This window comes from Panthera leo, chromosome D3 (assembly GCF_018350215.1).
Source record: "Panthera leo isolate Ple1 chromosome D3, P.leo_Ple1_pat1.1, whole genome shotgun sequence".
NCBI classification, from domain to species: Eukaryota; Metazoa; Chordata; class Mammalia; order Carnivora; family Felidae; genus Panthera; species Panthera leo.
In genome coordinates, this window is record NC_056690.1 from 7273168 (window position 1) to 7287348 (window position 14181).

Here is a 14181-nt window from a genome sequence, read left to right on the forward strand (position 1 = left end):
GGTCTTAGGAGCACTTAATGGCGTGCCCGGTACAGAGCAATCATTCAAGTGTCTCCTGCACGGTTCCAAACTGGATTTCCAGTGCCTCTGCTCCTGTAAAGTCCTGTTCCATCATTGCCTCCATGACTTCTACGTAGCCAGGGCCCAAGATTTTCTCATTTGAATGAATGTTGAGTCCAAAGTCGTTAATGGTTCTTTGAGATCATTTGGACCAATGGCTCTCAACGCATGGCCTCCGGGCCAGCAGCATGGGCATCACCTGAGGGCGTGTTGGAAATGCGCATGCGCGGGTCCCACCTCACACCTACTGAATCAGACGCTTTGGAGGGGTAGTCAGTGATCCGGGTTTTAACAAAACCTCCCCGTGATTCATATACATGCTGGAGCCTGAGAACCACAGATCCTGAGTTGAAAAACACCTTCATATTCATCTTATTTGGGGGAAGATGAGGCCCAAAGAGATCCTCTGATTTGCCCACGTTCTCATATCGGCGGGTGGGGGTGGTGGTGGTGATGTTATTGGGGCTCCGAGAGCTGCAACTCACCCGGGAATTCTCTTTCTTACTCTTGTGGGTATTTCTACTTCAGCACCTCCCGGGGCTCTGAGGCTACACACATCGTAGCCTCCAATGACCAATGACAGTGTTTTGGTCAGCCTTTCCCAAAATATCCACCGTGGTGCTCGTCTGTCATTCTTTTTGACTGTCCTATATCAGAACACATTTACTATTGTTAGAAAAATTACCCCCAAGCTGGGAAATCAGGCAAAAAAGATGACCACGTGTCCTTCCAAAGAGTAAAATAAATATCCACTAGTCTGCAGTGATACAAATAAATGGAGGAAAAGGGACAAATGTTCCTTACAGAATTCTAATTAATAAACATAGAAGGAATGAGGGAAATAGAAAATCACCATTAGAACACCTCAGTTGTGGGGCGCCGGGCTGGCTCAGTCAGCAGGGCACGCAGCTCTTGATCTCGGGATTGTAGGTTTGAGCCCCACATTGAGTGTAGAGATTACTTAAAAATATAATCTTAAAAAAAAAAAAAAGAACACCTCAGTCATAATTGCTGTGGGCAAGATCTACAGATGAAGGCTAAAATTAATGGGTGAACTGCGAAGAAACAGGAAATTTGCTTCACGACAAAGTATCTTCCCACAAATATTTACTAGTCATTTGGCAGTTTTAACATAGGTCTGCAAATTCTTTGATATTTCCCTTCCAGGAGGTGGAGGGGAACTTCCCTCCTTCTGATGCAGGCTGGATCTGTGATTTGCTTCTAAAGCACTGAGCACAGGAGGGCAAGACAGCCACACACGAGGGAGAAAGCGACAGACAGCACCCCTGCGTGAGGCAAACAGAGCAGCCAGTGGATGTCAGGCACCCCTGATCTGCCGTGGTGGGGAGGGTGGCTCGTCATCTCTGTGGGACTCTTCCCCCAGATCCACACCCACCCCTTCGCGAGAAAACACCAGGCAAACCCGAGTCAAGGGACATTCTACAAAACCCCTGACCACAACCCTTCAAAGCTGTCAGCGTCAGGAAAATCAAGGGGAGACAGAGAAACCTCCACCTGGGGACCAAGGAGACATGAGGGTTGGGTGCAGTCTTGGAGGGGATCCTGATAAAGGACATTAGTGGAAAAACTGGTGAAAATTCAAATGAAGCCTGCACTTATGTGAATTTCTTAGTTTTGATCAATGTACCACAGTTATGTAAGACGTTCGCATTTAGGAGAAGCTGGGAGAAGGGAATATGACAATTCTGTACTATCTAGAACTTTTCTGTATAACTACATTTATTTTAAAATAAAACACTTGTAAAGGGACCCCTGGGTGGCTCAGTCGGTTAAGTGTCCGACTTCGGCTCAGGACATGATCTTACGGCTCGTGAGTTCGAGCCCCGCGTCGGGCTCTGTGCTGACAGCTCGGAGCCCAGAGCCTGCTTCAGATTCTGTGTGTCCCTCTCTCTCTGCCCCTCCCCTGCTCTCTTCTCTCTCTCTTTCTCTCTGGCGCGCGAATGCGTGCGGGTGCTCTCTCTCACCCTCTCTCTCTCTCTCAAAAATAAACATTAAAAAAATAAATAAATAAAACACGTGTAAAACTCCACTTCTTCCGTCCCACGAGCCACATTTTAAGTGCTCCAGAGCCACATGTGGTGAGTGGTTCCTATACTGGACAACACGGATGTAGAACATCTCCATCGCCACGGAAAGTTCTATCAGACAGCACTGCTCTCAGGGGATGGGGCATGATTTGTTGGGCATGATTTATTCCTGAGTAGGTCCCAGAGTCTGTGAATTTGTAGAAATTGTAGAAAATGTGTAGAATTAGTAGAAATTTGTAGACAGTTGATAAGGTACAGATCCTTCCTCTCTGGTAGAGAAGTAACCCCAGAGGTGAAGAGGGTTTTAGTGGCGGTGAGGATGAGGCAAACACCTCCCTTCCCATCTCATTCCAGCACTCATTTCCCTCAATGACGATGGAGAGACAGAGAAAAGGAGATGTCACCTTCCCGTATTATCCTTTGAGCCAGTTGTGCTGTGCTGACTGATGCCTTCACTGATGAGGTAAACAAAACTTTGGCACCTAAGTTACCTGGAATTCAGCTAACAAGGACCCACACGTAATTAGAATCTCTTTCGGTGATAATCTGCCAAAACCCGGAAAGAGGCAAAAATACCGTCAGATTCTGGCGTTTTGTCAGAAATTTAGTATCTCCTTCATCTACTCATTTCCACGGTATGTCCTGTGCTCAAGACACTCCAAAGTAATGACTTAAAAAAAAAACCCAATATCACTGACTCACAGAGGAAAGGAGAACAAATGTTCCAGAGTCACAGGGAAGCAAAAACTACTAGGATCTAATACGATATGATTAATACGACACTCTCGGAAGCTGAGTAGAAGCTTAAAGTCGCCTGATTTATAAAAGAAGAACAGGCGATATCAAGCTTTAAGAAAAACATTTTTAAGTAAGGTCATCTTCTTGTTCTGGAGAATTAAGAGGTGAGAGGAAAACTAAAAAGGAAATAGAAGGGGTAATCAGATAACGAATGAGGAGGAGGAGAGAGAAGAGAAGGCAAAGAAGTGGTTAAATGTAAACTAAGAAATCAAATAACCAGTAAATGTGAAACTAGGCTGAACCTTACTAGTAACCAAGAAAAGCAAATAAATAGGAGGTCATATCAGCACCGGCTTTACACACGATAAGGCCTGATGGCAGCAATGGTGCGAAAGGCCTACTCAGCCACTTCCGGAAGTAGGTGTCTGTCTCGCAGAGGATTCCATCCTGCCGACCCTCTCCTGCTATTCTCTCCTGGTGGAATTTCCTAAGGAGCTGATCACAGACTGGACACATGCAGACGCAGACGCAGACACAGACAGACACACACCCGGGGCGGGGGGGGGGGCGGGGGCTAACAGCATTCGTGACAATATCAGAAACACACGAGGAAACCTGCGTCAGGGAAGGTCATCTGAGGAGCAGGTGCCAAGGTGGGACTCTCCATACCAAAGGCTCAGCAGTAGCAAAACTGTGAGGGGCAGCGGAGGCACAGGGGGTACTGAGGCCAGGCCCCGGGCCCCCGTGGAACAGAAGGCTGGTGGCAGCATGTTAGACTGAAGTGCTTTTCTTTTCTTTTAATGTTTATTTATTTTTGAGAGGGTGGGGGAGAGGGGGAGGGGCAGAAAGAGAGAGGGAGACAGAATCCAAAGCAGGTTCCAGGCTCTGAGCTGTCAGCACAGAGCCAGACACGGGGCTTGAACTCAGGAACCGCAAGATCGTGACCTGAGCCAAAGTCGGAGGCTCAACCGACTGAGCCACCCAGGCGCCCCCTGAAGTACTTTTCTAAGACAGATTGGCGAGGCTGTGGGGAAATGTGCCGAGTCACTTGTCAGAGGAACCTCGTGTCCCTCAGAAACGAGCAGAAATGTCAGCGTCCCTGACACGGTCCCTGGCTGGGAGAGGCCTGTGGGGGACACAGTGCCCCCGCATGATGGGCAGTGGTTTCTGAGCCCATCGTGTGAGCTCCCCCTGAGTTCTAGAGAGAGAGAGAGCCTATATGGACAGAAAGCAAGACTGGGATAAGGCCAGGATAATTTTCTTTCTATTTTTATGTAGTTTCCAAATTTTCTAAAGTTAGGAATGTATTATTTTAGGAATCGGGAAGATAAACACAGTTTCCCATTTTGAAAAAAATAGGCGCGTGAGAAAAAGAGGTTGAAACATGGAGCGTTTGAGGGGTTTTCCAAGGACCGGCGAAGGTAACGGTCTTTGGCCCAAGGCTGTTCACTGGCGCAGGGGGTTTGTCTCTTCTCCCCGATCGCTGAAAGCAGCCTGGGGTCCGCTCTTCACAGCCCTGAATCTGCGTCTCAGACTCCCAGCTGACAGGCACAACCGAAGCAGCTGGGCAGGGGCACAAGCGACCTCTAGCGTAACCCACGTGGTGCGACTTCCCCCTGCCCTTTTGTGAATGATCCCAAACTATAGTAGTTTATAATGAGAAGGAATACTCAGTGTCTGTCTCGCAGAGGCTCTTTCAGACCCCACCTTTTTTTTTTTTTTTTTTTTAATGTTTATTTCTGAAAGACAGAGAAAGACAGAGTGCAAGCTGGGGAGGGGCAGAGAGAGAGAAGGAGACAGAATCCTAGGCAGGCTCCAGGCTCTGAGCTGCCAGCACAGAGCCCAACACGCGGCTCGAGCTCACAAACCATGAGATCACGACCTGAGCCGAAGTCGGACGCTTAACCGACTGAGCCACCCAGGTGCCCCCAGATCCCAACTTTCTTAATTTACTTATTCAATGGCCCCGGAAACATTCTGCCTCCAACAGCATTGGTGTTAATAAGAGCAGATGTTCTCGGGTACCAGGTTCTGGTTTAGGTTCTGGTTCTAGGTTCTGGTCCTGTACTTTCTGTATGTGATGTAACCTTAGACAAATTATGTCATCTCTCTAAAGTATGCAACCTGGTAGTGTGTGTGTATATGTATATGTGTATGTGTATGTGTGTGTGTATGTATGTTCAACCATCCCAGAAATCTGATTCCAGAACATTCTCAGCACCCCCAAAAGAAGCCCTATACTCCTTAGCAGTCATTCCCTATTCCTCCTCCAGCTCCTGCAAACCACTAATCTACTCTTTTTTTTTCTTTTTCTTTCTAAGTTTATTATTTTTAGTAATCTCTACACCCAATGTGGGGCTCAAACTCACAACCTTGACATCAGGCAAGAGTCGCACGCTCTACCAACTGAGCCAGCCAGGCACCCCACCACTAATCTACTTTTTGTCTACGGATTTGCCTATTCTGGGCACTTAATATAAATGGAATCCTACAATATGTGGCCTTGTTTTTTTCAATGTTTATTTATTTTTGAAGGAGAGAGAGAGCGTGAGTGGGTAAGGGGCAGAGAGAGAGGGAGACACAGACTCCGAAACAGGCTCCAGGCTCCGAGCTGTCAGCACAGAGCCCGACGCGGGGCTCGAACCCACGGACCGCGAGATCATGACCTGAGCCGCAGTCGACGCTCAACCGACTGAGCCACCCAGGTACCCCCCGCCCCGCCCCCTGCATACCCACCCATTAAGCAGTCACTGCTACTCTCCCTCCCCCGCTGGCCCCGGCAACGCCAATCTGCTCTCTGTCTCCGTGGATTTACCTCTTCTGGGTGTTCCATACACGGAATCTTACACTGTGTGGCCTTTTGTGTCTGGCTCCTTCAAGGTGGCACGGTGTTTTTGAGGTCCATCCACATGGCAGCATGGGGTCAGGGCTTCATCCCCTTTGAGGGCAGAATAATACTCCTCAACTCTGTTCGGTAGTTTTCAGGGTAAAAGTCTTGCACTTGCTTCATTTATTCCCGAGAATTTTCTTCTTTTTGACGCCATCATACGTGGAGTTGTTTTCTTAATTTCTCTTTTGGGCTGTGTATTGCTAACGTCCAGGAATGCAGCTGATTTTTGTGTGATGCTCTCATGTCCTGTGACCTTGCTGAACTCATTTGCTAGCTCTACTAGGTTTATGTGCACATGTATATCCTTCAGGGTTTTCTATATATAGCATGATGTCATCTGCACACAGAGAGTTTTAGTGTCTTTTTTTTTTTTTTTCCTCCAGTTGGAACGCCTCGTATTTCTATGTGTCGCCTAACTGTGCTGACTAGAACCTCCGGGACGGTGCTGAATCTGTGCCCGTCCTAGATGGAAAGCATTCGGCCTTCACCAGTAAATACATTAGCTGTGGGGTCTCCTCAGACGCCTTTATCGGGTCGAGGACGTGCCCTTCCTCTCCTGCTTTGTCGAGTGTTCTTATCATGAACGGTAAGCCTGAGTTCATGCCTGTGGAAAATAAGGATAACAATTCTTACCACCCCGGGTCTTTTGAGGATACAAATGGCACCACGGTGGAAGCCTCCAGGCTGGCTGCTGGCACATGTTATTGCCACCAGGCACACCCAGGTCTAGAGCTCAGATTTGCACTCGGTGATAGCGCTGCTGGGCAAGTGGTGTGCTTCTCTAAGCCTCAACTTCCTTATCTCTAAAGTGGGGATGATAATAGTTACCTGCTTCACAGGGTGTTGCATCACCTGGCACGCAGTGGTAGATACGACTTAACCCACGAGCTGGCTAGGCACCAGGGACACCGAAACTACGTGCTACGGTAGATGGCTGATAAAACGAGACGCGGTCCCTGTCCTTCGGTGGGGGCAAGGACGCGAGGGCAGTACCGAGAGTGACACGACCAAGCAGAAGGTGCCACGTGACGTAAGCGACAGAAATGGAGCACCGGTGGTAGTTCGAAGCCCGGCGTGGGGTGGCGGCCTGCAGAGAGGGACGGAGCGCAGGGCCTCCCGGGGGGCAGGGCACAGAGGGAGGAAGCACGGGGCGTAGCTAACGGTCACGGGGAGTCCGCTTAGCCCGGAACCCGGGCGGTGTAACTGGCAGGGAGGACACTTGGAGTCAGTGCTCTACTGAACGCCACGCTAAGGACTGGGGGACTTTATTCTAGAAGAACAGGAAGTTCTGAAGTGCTGGGAGGAAGACACATTTTTTAAACAAGGATGAATATTAGCAAGCCGAATGCTAGCTATTTCCTGACTTTTTTTTTTTTAATGTTTTTTATTTATTTTTGAGACAGAGAGAGACAGAGCATGAACGGGGGAGGGGCAGAGAGAGAGGGAGACACAGAACCGGAAGCAGGCTCCAGGCTCTGAGCCATCAGCCCAGAGCCCGACGCGGGGCTCGAACTCACGGACCGCGAGATCGTGACCTGAGCTGAAGTCGGACGCTTAACCGACTTCCTGACTTTTTTAGACCTAAGCTGGGAAGTTAGGCTCCTTCTTAACTCTGACAGTTCTGATACTTCTCAACTCTGAAGCCGCTGTTCCCTGGCACGGGACGGGGCCCCAGGCAGCGACATTTCCCAGAAAGAATTCACAGCACAAGATCTGGTGCCTGAGAGGGAGCCAGGCGGGATGCCGCGGGGCAGGGAGAATCGGGATGTCGCCAGGGTATCAAAGAGGGGGGATGGTCTTCTGCGGTAGCGTTAATGACGCGCAAGAGAGTCGGGCGAGGGTGCGATGTTGGGCCCGGGGAAGGTGGGGAGGAGCTGACTGTAAACGGGCTCACTTCAATCCTTCAGCGCGGAAGTGGGGCCGGCACGATTTTATCCGCATTTTCTAGACGGGACGCTCAGGCCCAGAAAGGGTGTCACTCGCCCGAGGCAGTCGGAAGCCAGATGGCGAAGAGTTTGGACTTTATTCAAAACGCAGCAGGAAACCACTGGAAGTTTGAGTGGGAGAGATGATGCAGTGTCTTTAATAAGGTCACTCCAGGGGTGCCGGGGGGGGGGGGGGGCTCAGTCGGTTAAATGTGTGACCTTGACTTCGGCTCAGGTCACGGTCCCGCGGTTCTTGAGTTCGAGCCCCGCTTCGGGCTCTGCGCTGAGCATGGAGATTGCTTGGGATTCTCTCTCCCTCTCTCTCTGCCCCTCCCTCCCTCCCCCTCGTGCTCCCTCCCTCTCTCGCTCTCAAAACAAATAAATAGACATTTTTAAACACACAAGGTCCCTCTAGCTCTGTGGGGAATGGGTGACGCGGAGCGTGGAAGATATCACGGCGGCCCCTCGAGGTGGTGGCAGGGGGAGTGGGGAGAAGAGTGGACTTGTGATGATTCTGGAGGGATCACTGACAGGATTTACCGACAGATTGAAGGTGGGGCGTGAAGGGAGAAGAACCGGGAGGGGACCGTCTGCAGTTTCGGCTTGAGCAATCGGGCGGCTGGCAACACTATGGAGCGAGACGCAGAGTATTTGGGGATGAACAGGCTTCGAAGGGGCAGGGGAGACAGAAAGTTAACGAGTGGTTAGAGGCAGAGAGACTTGAGAAAGAGAACGTACGTGGAGAGGTGTGAGTCAATTGGAAAAGAAGAACACCCGCAGACAAAAGAGATAAGGATGAGAAAAAGCCCCAGCGGGGAGAGGGGGAGGCTCGTCAATGCAGGTGTCGCTGGGCCTCGGCCTCAGGGGAGCGGTGTCCGTGAGGATGTGCGCTTCTTCCCTGAGGGATCTGCCCCCTCTGCCTGGCTAACTCTGCCTGTCCCGCTGGCTGCTGGCTCGGCTCAGGCACCTGCCACGGGGACATTCCCGGCCCCTCCCAGGATGGGCTGCCGGGGCTCCTTCAGGACCTCAAGGGCACCCTGTGCTGACCCCCATCACTCAGTATCAGGACAGAGTTGGCGGTGTCTCCAGTAAAGTCACTGTGCTGTTCCCTGAGCTGAGCTGAGATCTGGCCTTTAGCGCATGCTTCTTGATCGAAGACTAGAAGGAAAGGGGGCACAGTGGGGCAAACCACTGGCCGGTGTTGGACGAGAGGCACAGAACCGGAGCAGCTTATGTGTATCCCAGGGAAAGGTCGGTCATTCAGTGACACTGATGGGCGGGCTGGGGACACCAGGAGACACCAACAGGCTAGAATCTGGGCTGCCGGATGGGTGAGGGGCAGGTGGGACGGGCCGCTACCCTCCCGCTCACACAGGCCCTACTCCCACGACGACGACGAAGACGTTTGTAATGGAACCAGCCAGCACTGTTTGGTCGTCCCCCAGGAAAGAAAATCAGTCAGACTAGATCAAGAGATTAGATTGTTTGCTGCACCATACCCATTAAGGCAGGAAAGTAGGCTCTTATCTTAGAAAGCTTTTCCCTCTTTAAACAATAAGGGTTTTCTAGCTAATGATTCTGTGAAACAGAAAATCTGATCAATAAGAACTCCCCAGTCCCCAGGTTTCGTATTAACTGTGACTTTGTAGCTTTTGACAAAGCCTTTAGGAGCCTTTAAATGACCAACACTATTGCAGGTATGCAGTTCTGTAAATAGTACTAAAAAGCACATTTACTATTTTTAAATTTTTGTTTAATGTTTATTTCTGAGACAGAGACAGAGCATGAGCGGGGGAGGGTCAGAGAGAGCGGGAGACACAGAATCCGAAGCAGGCTCCAGGTTCCGAGCTGTCAGCACAGAGCCCCATGTGGGGCTTGAACCCACAAACTGGGAGATCACGACCTGAGCCGAAGCCAGACGCTTAACCGACTGAGCCACCCAGGTGCCCTAGTGAAATGCTTTTAAATGTCACTTAGAGATTGTTCTATTTGCAATCTAAATTACTAAAGCTGATGTTCTACATTAAACATGTAAGGGGTACCTGGGTGATTTAGTTAGTTAAGCATCCGACTCTGGACGTCAGCTCAGGTCATGATCTCATGGTTTGTGAGTTCAAGCCCTGAGCGGGCTCTGTGCTGACAGCACAGAGCCTGCTTGGGATCCTCTCTCTGCCTTTCCCCACTCATGCGAGCTCTCTCTCTTTCTCTGTCAAAAATAAGTAAATAAACACTAAAAAAAAGGGGAAAAGTTAAACGTGTTAAGGTCAACCACTTAACCTCAACATCTACATCAGCTTGACATCTGCACCTGCTGGTGGTCCCCCTCCCCCTCTCCTGAATTCTCATCACGGCCCCGCATACCCCCGATGCAAATGTGAGGAAAGGGCAGCTGGGCTGCTGGAATGCTGGAGGGTTCATTCAGCAGGTTACCTGTGCACCTGCTGTGCGACAGTTCTGTGCTAGGCACAGCGGTGACCATCAGCACCCGGTCCCTGTCCCCACGGGCCTCAGGGCCTGTTAGGGAAGATAAATGATAATGACAAACTCAACAGGTGTCCTGAGCAGACACAGGGTGCTCTGAGGCCTGACTCCATGCACGTGCTTCAGAAGAACTGAGGTCTCAGAAATGGGACTGGAAGAAAGAATGGGAGTGAGCCAGGAGAAGGCGTGGAGATGGAGGGAGGCTGGGGCAGAGGAAAGAAGCCTTGGAAAAACCTTAACAGTGAAACAACATGCAACGGAACATGGTACGTTCATAGAACCGAAACGAGCGAAAATGAGGAGGGGAAAGTGAGCAGGGGCCAGAGGGGCAAGATGGGGCGGGGTGGGGGAAATAGACACCAGGGCTTGGCCCTCATCTGGAAGGCCCTGGATGGACTGAGCACAGGAGTGACGTGGCTGGACCTGGGCTTTTCCAAACTCACACTATGATGAAGACCACAAGACAGAGCAAGTGGGGCCCTGTTACGTGAACTGGTTGAGAAATAACGGCAACCTGGATCTGGTGACAGCAGCGGCGTGGAGAAAAGTGGGTAATGTATTTGGAAGAGATTTAAAAGATGAACTTGACCAGACTTGGCATTAGGAGAGGTGAGGGAGGGGAGGGGAGGGGAGGGGAAGGACAAGTCAAGGATAATCCTCCCCATTTGGTGGGTGGAGAGGCTATTTACAAGGTAAAAAATAAAATGATTCTTTAGACTTCTCTGGTCCATGTGGCCTTAATACCTTGTCAACTACTTTGATTTCTTCTTCTATGAAATGGGAATAGCAACACCACCAGGTTGAGAACTATCCAGGGGCACGCATGCCCCATGGAGCCCAGAGCCCGATGCGAAAGAAGTCTCTAGAACACTGGCCTCACTCCCTCTGCTCGCTCTGTCTCCCTTCTCCCAGCCTATCGAAACTTAACCCTCTTCTCTGAATTATGTCCCTAGCATTTTTTTTTTTTTCTCAAAAGTCTACATTTATTTTGAGAGAGCGAAGAGAGTGCAGGTGCACAAGAGAGGGAGGGGGCAGAGAGAGAGGGAGAGAGAATCCCAAGCAGGCTCCGTGCCAAGCCGGACTTGAGGCTGGATCTCATGACCATGAGATCATGACCTGAGCTGAAATCGAGAGTCAGATGGCACCCCGTTCCAAGCATCTTTCAAGATTCCACACATGACATGGAACTGCGTTCAAAAACTTAAAAAGAGCAAAGCAGACACCTGTTGCTCAATGGAAATTGAGTTTCTTCAGCCCAGAGGAGTCTGAGAACCACTCACTTCTTTCTAGGGCCTCCTGTTCTCAAGACCTAAAATCTTGCTTTGTGTCACTGAGACTTTTTCTTTGGGGGAGGCATCAGGTTTGATCAGACAAGAGCCGGTGTATCAACCCACAGCATTTTAGTCAGAGATTCAGATCTGAGCCGTTTGGTGAGACAGGCTGGCAGCTCCGTACGGGAGCTAGGCCGCCCGCAAGAGGTAGCACGAGTTGGTTGGCTCACTGGGTCACCTTCCAGGCACAAGTGACTGCGGTGGGGGACGCAGGAAGATGGTATGGAAAAGAGAGAAGCTTCTAAATTAAACACAGATCATCAAAGTCTTCTCAGCACGGCAACGGGACATCTTTGCTGCTCAACTTCCCTGTGTTTTCCACCTATGGTTTTGGGTCCATGGTCAGCAGGGAGACCACAGCTCCCTGGGGCCATCACCATGACTCAGAAGACTTTCAGCCCTGGGACCAGTGTTAGCCATTCTGATGATGACCTATACTTTTTTTTTTAATTTCTTTTTTTTAACGGTTGTTTATTTTTGAGAGTGAGAGAAAGAGAGAGAGACAGAGCTCGAGAGGGGAAGGGCCAGAGAGAGAGGGAGACCCAGAGTCGGAAGCAGGCTCCAGGCTCCGAGCTGTCCACACAGAGCCCGACGCGGGGCTCGAACAAACGAACCGCGAGGTCATGGCCTGAGACAAAGTCGGATGCTTAACCGACTGAGCCACCCAGGCACCCCGACTATACTAAGTCCAGTGCTCCACGGGTGACTGCACACCCTGACGCGATTTTATGTGAACTCACAACCACCCTGTTCAACAGCATGCGCCGGGTGCCATCTGCCCAGGTTCCCGATGGGGACATGGGCAGCTTGTACAAGCACCACTGAGCTCCGTCCACCTGGGAAAGGCCTGGAACACGAGGCTCTGGAGAGTTCATGGGAAGAATTGGTCATTTTGGGCTTCTGTCACAGGCCCTTCCAGCAGCCTCTCTTCAGGAACCCCTGCCCACCTCGGGCCTCTCTTCTCGCCGCCAAGGCCTCCACCGTAGGCTGCACCCATCCCTCAAGGTTAGAACGAGTGAGCCCGTCTTGGCATCACTTGGCTCCCATCTCCCTGAATCATCTCTTCCACAGCCCAACAGAGTACCATTTAAGACCACATGTCACAGGCTTTTCAAAAAAATACAACTTTTTATTGTCTCGGATGCAAATATAGTTTTAAAACTGCATTGTAGTGTTGAATACAGCTGGTGGAAACGTGCTTCTCAACAGCGGAGCATGAGGGGTGGTGTTCTGGATGGCACAGGCCTGAGGGAGCCTCTGATTAACAAGGCTCTTCTCCGGTTTTGTTTTTCAGACCACGAGAGGAAACTTCCTCCTAATGGAGCCCTGACACAATCACCAGAGCTCACAACAGAAAAAACGAGCCAGGTACACTAGGAAGAGGACATGGTGGCTCAGCCGTGGTGTTACAAAGTGAGTAGATGAATCCGGTTTCCTTTTGAGGGCTGTCCGAGAAGGTTCGGGTACGGAGAGAGCAGGGCGTTGTAGGGGACGGGCTGTGTTCAAGCTCCCTTGGGAGAGACACAGCCTGGAGTCATGTCTCCTGAGCCAGAGCCCTTCAGACCCTTCAACTGTAGGACGTAAACTCTATGGAGAAATGTGTCCGTGTCTCCTAACCTTCCAGAACCTCAAGCCTTGCGAGTAGCACACCTCTGTTCAGAAACCCAGAAAAGAATTCTTCAAATGAGTGATGCCCAGGGTTGACTATGGCACCAAAAGTCTGACTGGGAGATGGAGGTGAATTTTGCTACATACTTGGGAAGGAATTTCACAAAAATAAAATTCCATTAAGTAAATGCACGCAGGCAGGCTTGTGCAAGCACATGCACACGCACGCGCGCGCGCACACACACACACACACACACACACACAGAGTCAAAGCCAACATTCAACATGAAAAGTTCCCTTTTCTTTTCTCAAAGGCTGATTTTCGCAAAAACCCCGACAAGGAAACAGAACCCCCGTGTGATGAGCCAGGAAAGCCAAGTCCTCGGAAGGAAAAGAAAATGGAGCAGCTGTGGATGTGCACGGTAGGTCCTAAGGCCTCTCCTTGATCCCGCAGCCTCTCCGATCAGACGGGTTCAAGGCCAAGGAGACTACTAATGAACGGTACAAACGTGTTGAGCGTCCAAGCTCTTCCACTCTCTAGCCCTACCCTCCTCTCCCTTTGTCCGTGTTCAGACGTGGTGAAGATTCTCTTGAACGTACGAGGCACTGGGACACTGTGGCACAGACTATGGCCCACGGCTGCCATGGTGCCCACATCAGGGCACCCAGCTCCCTCGACGAGACCACGACTGCAGGAACACTTGGCACAGCTAAATCCCGGTGAGCGGCGGGCGGGTGTCACCACTGGCAAAGTGCGTAATGGGAAGCAGGGTATCTCTAGGGAAAGGTAACTTCCCACCAGACAGAGAAGAGCGCGAGGGCCAGCTTGCACCCGGCATGCGGGGCCGTGAGCAGCCAGGTAAAGACTGTCGAGGATAGCCCGGCCCCATGCAGATGCATGCTTCAGCTACACTGTGACAGCCTATGAGCCTGGAAACCACAAACCCACTTCTCGTTCTTCTAGTTCTCGGGTCACTCACCACTGCACACCCTCACCTGGGGTGAGACAAAGGGGGCCGGCACCACCGTGGGGTGCCACGCTCCCTCACAGTCTAGGTTTATCTTTCTATTGGCCAGAACAGAAAAACCTTCAGGCCCAA